The following is an 11,107-nucleotide window of genomic DNA, read 5'->3' as shown; positions in this document are numbered from 1 at the left end:
ACTAATAAGATGACGAGGCATTTGGCTACCTATGCGAAAGTAATTCAACTCCCGCCGTCTTAAGGTTTAAGATTTATAACATATATGTTTAATATTTTTAATATCCGTGAGGTTTTAAAATAGGGACAGAAGGAATCTCTTGAATTGAATCATGCGCGTCACTAATAAGATGACGAGGCATTTGGCTACCTATGCGAAAGTAATTCAACTCCCGCCGTCTTATAACAATATATGTTTAATATTTTTAATATCCGTGAGGTTTTAAATAGGGACAGAAGGAATCTCTTGAATTGAATCATGCGCGTCAATAATAAGATGACGAGGCATTTGGCTACCTATGCGAAAGTAATTCAACTCCCGCCGTCTTAAGGTTTAAGACTTATAACAATATATGTTTAATATTTTTAATATCCGTGAGGTTTTAAATAGGGACAGAAGGAATCTCTTGAATTGAATCATGCGCGTCACTAATAAGATGACAAGGCAGGTGGCTACCTATGCGAAAGTAATTCAACTCCCGCCGTCTTATGGTTTAAGACTTATAACAATATATGTTTTTAATATTTAAATATCCGTGAGGTTTAAATAGGACAGAAGGAATCTCTTGAATTGAATCATGCGCGTCACTAATAAGATGACAAGGCATTTGGCTACCTATGCGAAAGTAATTCAACTCCCGCCGTCTTAAGGTTTAAGACTTATAACAATATATGTTTAATATTTTTAATATCCGTGAGGTTTTAAATAGGGACAGAAGGAATCTCTTGAATTGAATCATGCGCGTCACTAATAAGATGACGAGGCATTTGGCTACCTATGCGAAAGTAATTCAACTCCCGCCGTCTTAAGGTTTAAGACTTATAACAATATATGTTTAATATTTTTAATATCCGTGAGGTTTTAAATAGGGACAGAAGGAATCTCTTGAATTGAATCATGCGCGTCACTAATAAGATGACGAGGCATTTGGCTACCTATGCGAAAGTAATTCAACTCCCGCCGTCTTAAGGTTTAAGACTTATAACAATATATGTTTAATATTTTTAATATCCGTGAGGTTTTAAATAGGGACAGAAGGAATCTCTTGAATTGAATCGCGTCACTAATAAGATGACAAGGCATTTGGCTACCTATGCGAAAGTAATTCAACTCCCGCCGTCTTAAAGTTTAAGACTTATAACAATATAAATGAAAAATATTATTTTCATTTTTCACGTCACTAATAAGATGACGAGGCATTTGGCTACCTAAACGAAAGTAATTCATCTTCCGCCGTTATAAGGTTTAAGACTTATAACAATATAAATGAAAAATATTATTTTCATTTTTCACGTCACTAATAAGATGACGAGGCATTTGGCTACCTATGCGAAAGTAATTCAACTCCCGCCGTCTTAAAGTTTAAGACTTATAACAATATAAATGAAAAATATTATTTTCATTTTTCACGTCACTATTAAGATGACGAGGCATTTGGCTACCTAAACGAAAGTAATTCATCTTCCGCCGTTATAAGGTTTAAGACTTATAACAATATAAATGAAAAATATTATTTTCATTTTTCACGTCACTAATAAGATGACGAGGCATTTGGCTACTTTTGCGAAAGTAATTCAACTCCCGCCGTCTTAAAGTTTAAGACTTATAACAATATAAATGAAAAATATTATTTTCATTTTTCACGTCACTAATAAGATGACGAGGCATTTGGCTACCTATGCGAAAGTAATTCAACTCCCGCCGTCTTAAGGTTTAAGACTTATAACAATATATGTTTAATATTTTTAATATCCGTGAGGTTTTAAATAGGGACAGAAGGAATCTCTTGAATTGAATCATGCGCGTCACTAATAAGATGACGAGGCATTTGGCTACCTATGCGAAAGTAATTCAACTCCCGCCGTCTTAAGGTTTAAGACTTATAACAATATATGTTTAATATTTTTAATATCCGTGAGGTTTTAAATAGGGACAGAAGGAATCTCTTGAATTGAATCATGCGCGTCACTAATAAGATGACGAGGCATTTGGCTACCTATGCGAAAGTAATTCAACTCCCGCCGTCTTAAAGTTTAAGACTTATAACAATATAAATGAAAAATATTATTTTCATTTTTCACGTCACTAATAAGATGACGAGGAATTTGGCTACCTAAAAGAAAGTAATTCATCTTCCGCCGTTATAAGGTTTAAGACTTATAACAATATAAATGAAAAATATTATTTTCATTTTTCACGTCACTAATAAGATGACGAGGCATTTGGCTACCTAAACGAAAGTAATTCAACTCCCGCCGTCTTAAGGTTTAAGACTTATAACAATATAAATGAAAAATATTATTTTCATTTTTCACGTCACTAATAAGATGACGAAACAGTTAGTAGGCCACAATTAGTAGGGCAACCTGGACAACCCGTGATACATCCTTATATGCTTTCTTAGATATAGCATATAAAGATTTTTATACTAAATATACATATTTACACATGCATATTTACATTTTTTTTTATATTTCGAATCATCAAGCAAAGGATAAGCTTCAGTGGATCGCAGTATGGCAGCTGCTCAACCACTTACAACACCTTGCCCGTTACAAAAGTCGTTTACAATTGATTCTAGGCTTTGTCATTGTATTAAATAATGTTTTCATATGTAACTAGCATGGCATCAGGTGATCACAGATCCTCCACAGGTACTATGTTACAAATTACATTGGCATCACATCCATTGTCGTTTAAAATATAAATAATAAACTTTAAATGGTTTAGAAGCCATACAATGCAAATTGCCCCTTATTTATCATTGCAGTCAGCACGGATACGACCTTAGAGCGTTCAGGCATAATCCAACGGACGTAGCGTCATACCACTGTTCGCTCGAACAAGTATTGTGCCATTGGTCCGTACCTGCGGTTCTCTCGTACTACGCAGGAATGCTGTCGCAACAACGTTTTGTCATTAGTAGGGTAAAACTAACCTGTCTCACGACGGTCTAAACCCAGCTCACGTTCCCTTGTTTTGGGTGAACAATCCAACGCTTGGTGAATTTTGCTTCACAATGATAGGAAGAGCCGACATCGAAGGATCAAAAAGCGACGTCGCTATGACGCTTGCCGCCCACAAAGCCAGTTATCCCTATGGTAACTTTCTGACACCTCTTGTTAAAAACTCTTTAAACCAAAAGGATCGATAGGCCGAGCTTTTGCTTTCCCTGTGTGTACTGACACCGAGATCAAGTCAGCATTTGCCCTTTGCTCTATGTGTGGTTTCTGTCCGCACTGAGCTGGCCTTGGGACACCTCCGTTATTATTTGAGAGATGTACCGCCCCAGTCAAACTCCCTACCTGGCAATGTCCTTGAATTGATCATACCTGAGTAATTGGAGTTATACCAAATTTTCAAATCGATAATACATGAATGCATCTCTCATTAAAGAATTTGTTTGCGATTATATAACAAACTCGTGATACTTTGATCAAGAAGCTTGCATCAAAACCCAATACCATAAGATATAATAAATATATCCGTATAATGGCTAGGAAATGATACACGTTCCATTTAATCAAGTAAGTAAGGAAACAATAAGAGTAGTGGTATTTCATTGTCGATACCAAACCGAAGTCTAATATCTCCCACTTATTCTACACCTCTTATGTCTCCTTACACTGCCAGATTAGAGTCAAGCTCAAAAGGGTCTTCTTTCCCCGCTAATTATTCCAAGCCCGTTCCCTTGGCTGTGGTTTCGCTAGATAGTAGATAGGGACAGAAGGAATCTCGTTAATCCATTCATGCGCGTCACTAATTAGATGACGAGGCATTTGGCTATTTTTTTTTTTTTTTTTTTTTGTTCGCTAAGGATCGTAAAAATCTTCAAAAGATACACACTCAGGTTATGATGTTATTTAGCCAATAAGAGTGTGCATGCACGATTCATCTTGTGGGTTCATACGACCCAGAAGACGCCTACGTACTAAAAAAACCGCCTCGTTTTTAAGCGAATTTTATGCCGTTTTTAGATGTTATGCTACGGCAGCAAGCTTTTAATATGAACGTGATGCATGACTAAGTCCAATCACGCGTGTATCCCGACAGATACATAAATTGTCGCCAACTCCAGAGACCACCACTGATTACCCGGACACTAATGATATGACTATCACTAGTGCTGAGGAGGTCTGAAGCAATCAGCCGTTTTACCGACTGACCGCTCCATATTCCTCTCCAGTTCACAGTGGCGGAATGGAACTCAACAACATGTTGCGAGCCGAAAAGTCTCCGCAAATTTGTCCGTATGTCCGGTGTCTCGTACTTCTCGACTTTGCGCTGATGCGCTTGGTCGAGAGAATGTCCGTCGTCACTACCTGCGCGTCAATCACATAAATGTGGTTTTGTCGGATCGCTGCCAGGGCGGGTTTATTCAATGCGGGCGCGCGCGGCAGACGTGGTTCAACGTGGACGACGCATCCTTCCCTCTCGAGTCCCCGCTTGATTAGATTTACTACGCCGTCGTGCCTAGCTACCCTCCTCCCATGAGTACGATAGCATTGCTGCAAGATGTGGTTTGTTGTTTCGGGAGCATCACATCCTGCACTGCACCGTCTTCCACTTTCTAGCCTTCCATTCGTGGTACGAGACCTTGAGGGTAGGGCATTTATCCGCAGTTTGATTCCTTCTGTATATTCCCTTCCTGTTAGCAAACGCGTGGGTTGGACAACCCATCCGTGTTGCGGAGCAAAACGCTCTGCTTCACGGAGCCCGCCACCATCAACAGACATGTGCAACCTATTTGCCAAGTACGAATCTACCTGTAGACGGGTTAACAACTCTTGACTTCCAGCCTGAAGCCTATCCCGGGCCCTCCGCATTTCGTCTTCCACGAAAGAGCTGGCTACCTCGGATTGCTCGAGGTGAGGCCATTTTATACTGCTCAATCGCTTCAAACGAAGCATCGGTGCTATCCATCTCAACGATGGTAACCCGAGACCCCCACTTCTGTGGGGGGCATGGAAAAAAAGAAGTTGGTACGTCTACCGGAAGCCTCAACCACTTCCGTGCGGTATATCGAACCAATGTGTCAAATTTCTTCAGAACGCCTATCGTCACACTCCCAAGGGTCAGCTTGTGATAGAGTTGTGGGATAAGGACAGTCCGAAGGGCAAATAACTTCTGCTGTGGCTTCAGGGGGGCCCGAGTCAATCTCAACAGCTTCGGTTGCAACTCCTCAGCTGGATTGTACCGGACCCGCCCATCCGCAGTGAATTTAATCCCTAAATACTTCCACTCGTCAGTGCGCTTCAGTGAAGGAACCTCGCGCTCACCAAGCAAACAGCTCCGCCGTTCCACGACAGTACACTTTTGCTTGGCTTGCCCCTTTATGCTGACAGTGAAACACTTGTCAGTGTTAAGGGTGAGGCCCACAGAGGAGAGAAAGCCAACTGTGGTGTCCAACAATTTCTGAAGGCCCATCGGAGTTTCCGCAAAAAGGACTATATCATCTGCGAACGCAGCCGCATTTGTCATAGCGTTTCCGACTTTGGCACCAATCTCACTGGGTAAGGACCTAAGTAACCGGTCAATGACCAGATTAAATAGTATGGGAGACAAAGGGTCACCCTGCTTGACGCCTCTTGCAGGAATGAACTCCCTTGAAACCCACCCGTTCCCAGTTAGCATTGTGCCGCCGCCCTCGTACGAATTCCGTATGTAGTTGATTAGTCCTTGTGGGGCACCATACGAAGCCAATGTGTTGTAGACCGCTTTGTGAGCTACCGCATCAAAGGCTTTACTAACATCGAGGGTCCCGATGTAGCACGATTTAAATCGCTTATGATGTTCCCTTAGAACTAAATCAACAATCGTCGTATTGTCAGCACACCCATCGGTCGGTAGGAACCCTCGCTGACGCGAATCCCAGTTGACTGCACTAATCAACCGGGCTGCCAAAATGGCATTTAGTTGCCTAACCAAAACCGAGGGGACTGAAATAGGACGATAGTCTTGCGGACGACTTGCCGTCGCCATCTTCGGGATGAAGATGGTTCTGGCCAGACGGATGGAGTACGGAAGTCTCCCACACCAGAGAATTAAGTTCATTATGCGTAGCATAATGCCATCGGGGATACTCCTGGCAGTTCTTGGAGTAATCCCGTCCGGGCCTGGAGAACCTGATAATTTGACCTTATGGGCCCTAAGATCGCGCTGGTTCACAGCGGACCATACTCTCTCCAACGAATGTTCCATGTGGAACGAGGCGTGTTCGATGGAGCTTGAGCTAGGCGTGGTCATTATCTGTTTCCAATATGGCTCCATAATTTCCTGGGGTGGCTGCACCGACTCGTCAGCGCCCTCCAGCAGGGACTTTATGCATCTTCCCGGATGTTTATCCCAGTTACGCTGAACCCTAGCGTACTGCTGCCTTCTACGCTGTCTCATATTTCGAGGCTCCGTTCGGGGCCTCGTCAGAATGTGCGGTTCATTCCGTGGCGGAAAAATTTCCATGAGATAGCAAGATAAACTTTGGAGAGTGGTTTCCTGTCCCGAGACCTGCGCATTATCTACGATAGTTTGCAGGACCTCGGCTCTCCACCGGGAATCGCATACTACTGGGGCATAGCCCTGTAGTACCCTGAGGATTTCGCTGTTCGTCTGTTCGTGTGGTCTGATTGGTCCCGAAGATGATGTTGATACTCGTCGGTTTTGCTCGCTATTACTAGGGCGGCGCTGTGAGGTATTCGACTCTAATGCTTCTGGGGTGGGAACAGATTGCCCTCTTATCTGTTCCAGTTTTGCCTTATATTCACCCCTCTTCCGATATGAAGAAATTGCATCGGAACTGCGGTGTGTAAAAATTTCCGCTAGCTTTTTATTTAGATGTCGAATACCACTTGCTGCAAGCTCGACCTCCTTTCTCGCCATCATCAACGTTTCTTCCTCTGACCACCTCGCTTTTTTATCAACACGAAGACGTTGTGTATCAAGTTCGTCTTTGTGTCGATGTGACATGTGGACGCCCAAACCCCTCTTGGAGTTGAACGACATTCCACATATCGTGCAGGGCACCCGACCTGAAAGGTTAACCGCTGCACCTCGTTCATACTGGTTGCTAGCATCCAGACTAGTAGCCGTGGACTCTCCTCTTCCTAATATATCATCAATTATCCGAGGCTCGTTGTTAGTTTCTGCACCAATATGTTTTTAAGGGGTCCAAGGGGCTGGTAACCCCAGGGACCCCTCCGCCGCTCAAATCAGCTACCAGCAAAAGCTAGTACCCAGAGAATACCACGAGGAGGTTTTGAGTCGACTTGACTTGATCGTATGATTTACGAGTTACGGAATTGCACCCACTCTACGCGATCAAATCCAATTCTCCAAAGAGTCATATTACTCCCGCCGTTCCCGCGCTTACTTGAATTTCTTCACTTTGACATTCAGAGCACTGGGCAGAAATCACATTGTGTCAACACCCGCTAGGGCCATCACAATGCTTTGTTTTAATTAGACAGTCGGATTCCCCAAGTCCGTGCCAGTTCTGAATTGATTGTTAATTGATAATCGTTATAATTAATAAGAACTAATTGGTTTGACCCAACTAGTATTCTTAAAAATTTTAGCAAGAAAGTTCCACAATTGGATACGTAACTAAACTATCCGGGGAACAAGTTACAACCATAAATGATTATAACTCTATTTACCCAGAACGAGCACATAAACCATATTATTGTTTCCCAATCAAGCCCGACTATCTCAATCTTCAGAGCCAATCCTTATCCCGAAGTTACGGATCTAATTTGCCGACTTCCCTTACCTACATTATTCTATCGACTAGAGACTCTTCACCTTGGAGACCAGCTGCGGATATTGGTACGGCCTGTTGAGAAGTTTGCGTATCCCCACCATAAATTTTCAAGGTCCGAGGAGAAAATATCGACACAACAGTATATGTCATGCTCTTCTAGCCCATCTACCATATCTCTCTGCGAAAGACTTCCATGGTAGTACGACTATAAAACAGAAAAGAAAACTCTTCCGATATCTCTCGACGGCTTCTTTATGGTCGTTCCTGTTGCCAGGATGAGCACGAGGCCCATATTTAATAACAAACGGATACTCAACAGGTTACGGAATTGGAACCGTATTCCCTTTCGTTCAAAATTATTCAAGTATATAATTTTCACAATAATTGTAATATTTATTTTTACTTGAAAATTTTCGGCTTTCGCCTTGAACTTAGGACCGACTAACTCGTGATCAACCACTGTTCACACGAAACCCTTCTCCACTTCAGTCCTCCAAGGTCTCATTCGATTATTTGCTACTACCACCAAGATCTGTACCAATAGCAGCTCCATGCAGGCTTACGCCAAACACTTCTACGCATACCATTGTACCTTCCTACTCACTAAAGTTTCAAAATTTATATTACAAGTAATATAAATCATCTACTTTAGCGGTAATGTATAGGTATACAACTTAAGCGCCATCCATTTTAAGGGCTAGTTGCTTCGGCAGGTGAGTTGTTACACACTCCTTAGCGGATTTCGACTTCCATGATCACCGTCCTGCTGTTTTAAGCAACCAACGCCTTTCATGGTTTCTGCATGAGTTGTTAATTTGGGCACCGTAACATTACGTTTGGTTCATCCCACAGCGCCAGTTCTGCTTACCAAAAGTGGCCCACTGGGCACATTATATCATAACCTTAAACTTCATATCAAGAAAGTTAAGGTTCTTACCCATTTAAAGTTTGAGAATAGGTTAAGATCGTTTCGACCCTAAGGCCTCTAATCATTCGCTTTACCAGATAAGATTATTTTATATAACATTAAAATGCACCAGCTATCCTGAGGGAAACTTCGGAAGGAACCAGCTACTAGATGGTTCGATTGGTCTTTCGCCCCTATACTCAATTCTGACAATCGATTTGCACGTCAGAACTGTTTCGGTCTTCCATCAGGGTTTCCCCTGACTTCAACCTGATCAAGTATAGTTCACCATCTTTCGGGTCACAGCATATCTGCTCAAGGTACGTTCCAGTTAGAGGCATAAATAATATAAATATTATTATACATAACTATATAGAACGCCCCGGGATTGTGTTAATTAACTATAAAATAGTTAAAAAACTAATCCCATTAATAGTCAAGTTAATTACGCTATTAGGTTTATATCCCAATAACTTGCACATATGTTAGACTCCTTGGTCCGTGTTTCAAGACGGGTCCCGAAGGTATCCTGAATCTTTCGCATTGTTAATCATACAAGTGCATATAATAAACACAAAAATCAATGATAATTATGCCATTATATAATTCCGAAAAATTAACGCACTGTATTCTTATTAATCTATCAACACTTTATCAAATTAATGACATTTATCCTATGTTAAAATGCAAGCATAATAATTTGAATAAACTATAAGTCATATTTTATGATAAATTATATATGTTAATAGATTACAATGTCCTTATATGGAAAAAATGCACACTATTTCTATAATATTATTTAAATATTATAACTTTAATGATGAATTTTCCATAATGGATATTCAGGTTCATCGGGCTTAACCTCTAAGCAGTTTCACGTACTATTTAACTCTCTATTCAGAGTTCTTTTCAACTTTCCCTCACGGTACTTGTTTACTATCGGTCTCATGGTTATATTTAGTTTTAGATGGAGTTTACCACCCACTTAGTGCTGCACTATCAAGCAACACGACTCTTTGGAAACATCATCTAGTAATCATTAACGTTATACGGGCCTGGCACCCTCTATGGGTAAATGGCCTCATTTAAGAAGGACTTAAATCGTTAATTTCTCATACTAGAATATTGACGCTCCATACACTGCATCTCACATTTGCCATATAGACAAAGTGACTTAGTGCTGAACTGATTTCTTTTCGCTCGCCGCTACTAAGAAAATCCTTGTTAGTTTCTTTTCCTCCCCTAATTAATATGCTTAAATTCAGGGGGTAGTCCCATATGAGTTGAGGTTGTATAAAGCAATGTATATATATATATAAACAATATATCTCTATGAAGAACAATATATTTGATATATTTTCAATTTTCGCATCTTTAAATAAGAGACAATTCTAGTTAAAAAAAATTTAATTTTTTTTATGCTAGACATTTCTCAGTATTATTTGAATTGAAAAAAGAAAGAATTGTATATCTTCATTTTTTCTTTTATAAATATTTGAGATAATTGCTTTTATATTTAATATTATGAATATATAAATATATCCAATAATATACCATATGCATATCATTATAAAAATATATAATAATAAGCAACTTTATTAGCATAGTCTTACAACCCTCAACCATATGTAGTCCAAGCAGCACTATAAAATTAATTAAAGTACATAACAGCATGGACTGCGATATGCGTTCAAAATGTCGATGTTCATGTGTCCTGCAGTTCACACGATGACGCACAGTTTGCTGCGTTCTTCATCGACCCATGAGCCGAGTGATCCACCGCTTAGAGTTTTATAAATATATATAAATATACAATTCGTCAATTATGTTTTTATTGAAAGAAATTAAAAATACACCATTTAACTGGCATATATCAATTCCTTCAATAAAGTTATTTTTATACCTAAAATAATTGTTGCGAAATGTCTTAGTTTTATATAATCAATATAAATATAATTTATATTGTTTTAATATTATATAAAGCATTAACCTGTATATCAGGTACAACAATGTATATTTTAGGTGTTGCATTTATCAATGTATGCGCATAATTTAATATGAACAATACATCACGCAACGCATGTATATTAATTAAATATACACGCAATTTATATTCAATATATTCGTCTATATTTAAACATATAAAATATGTTTAATTTTTTGATATACCTAAAATAATTGTTGCGAAATGTCTTAGTTTTATATAATCAATATAAATATAATTTATATTGTTTTAATATTATATAAAGCATTAACCTGTATATCAGGTACAACAATGTATATTTTAGGTGTTGCATTTATCAATGTATGCGCATAATTTAATATGAACAATACATCACGCAACGCATGTATATTAATTAAATATACACGCAATTTATATTGAAGACAACAAATGGTCTATATAT

General features: G+C 39.5%; 1 non-coding gene and 1 pseudogene across 1 annotated transcript; both read right to left on the bottom strand.

The window, feature by feature from the left end:
* Positions 1-2,514: 2,514 nt before the first annotated feature.
* On the bottom strand, positions 2,515-9,994 carry LOC138927561 (large subunit ribosomal RNA; annotated as a pseudogene).
* A 320-nt stretch (positions 9,995-10,314) lies between these two features.
* LOC138927563 (5.8S ribosomal RNA) lies at positions 10,315-10,493 on the bottom strand. The gene has a single exon (XR_011444019.1). It is a non-coding gene; the product is annotated as a 5.8S ribosomal RNA (ribosomal RNA).
* Positions 10,494-11,107: the final 614 nt, after the last annotated feature.

This window comes from Drosophila bipectinata, unplaced genomic scaffold (genome assembly GCF_030179905.1).
Source record: "Drosophila bipectinata strain 14024-0381.07 unplaced genomic scaffold, DbipHiC1v2 scaffold_32, whole genome shotgun sequence".
Classification (NCBI taxonomy): domain Eukaryota; kingdom Metazoa; phylum Arthropoda; class Insecta; order Diptera; family Drosophilidae; genus Drosophila; species Drosophila bipectinata.
The sequence above is the reverse complement of the archived record's forward strand: the minus strand, read 5'-3'. Positions and strand labels throughout refer to the sequence as shown.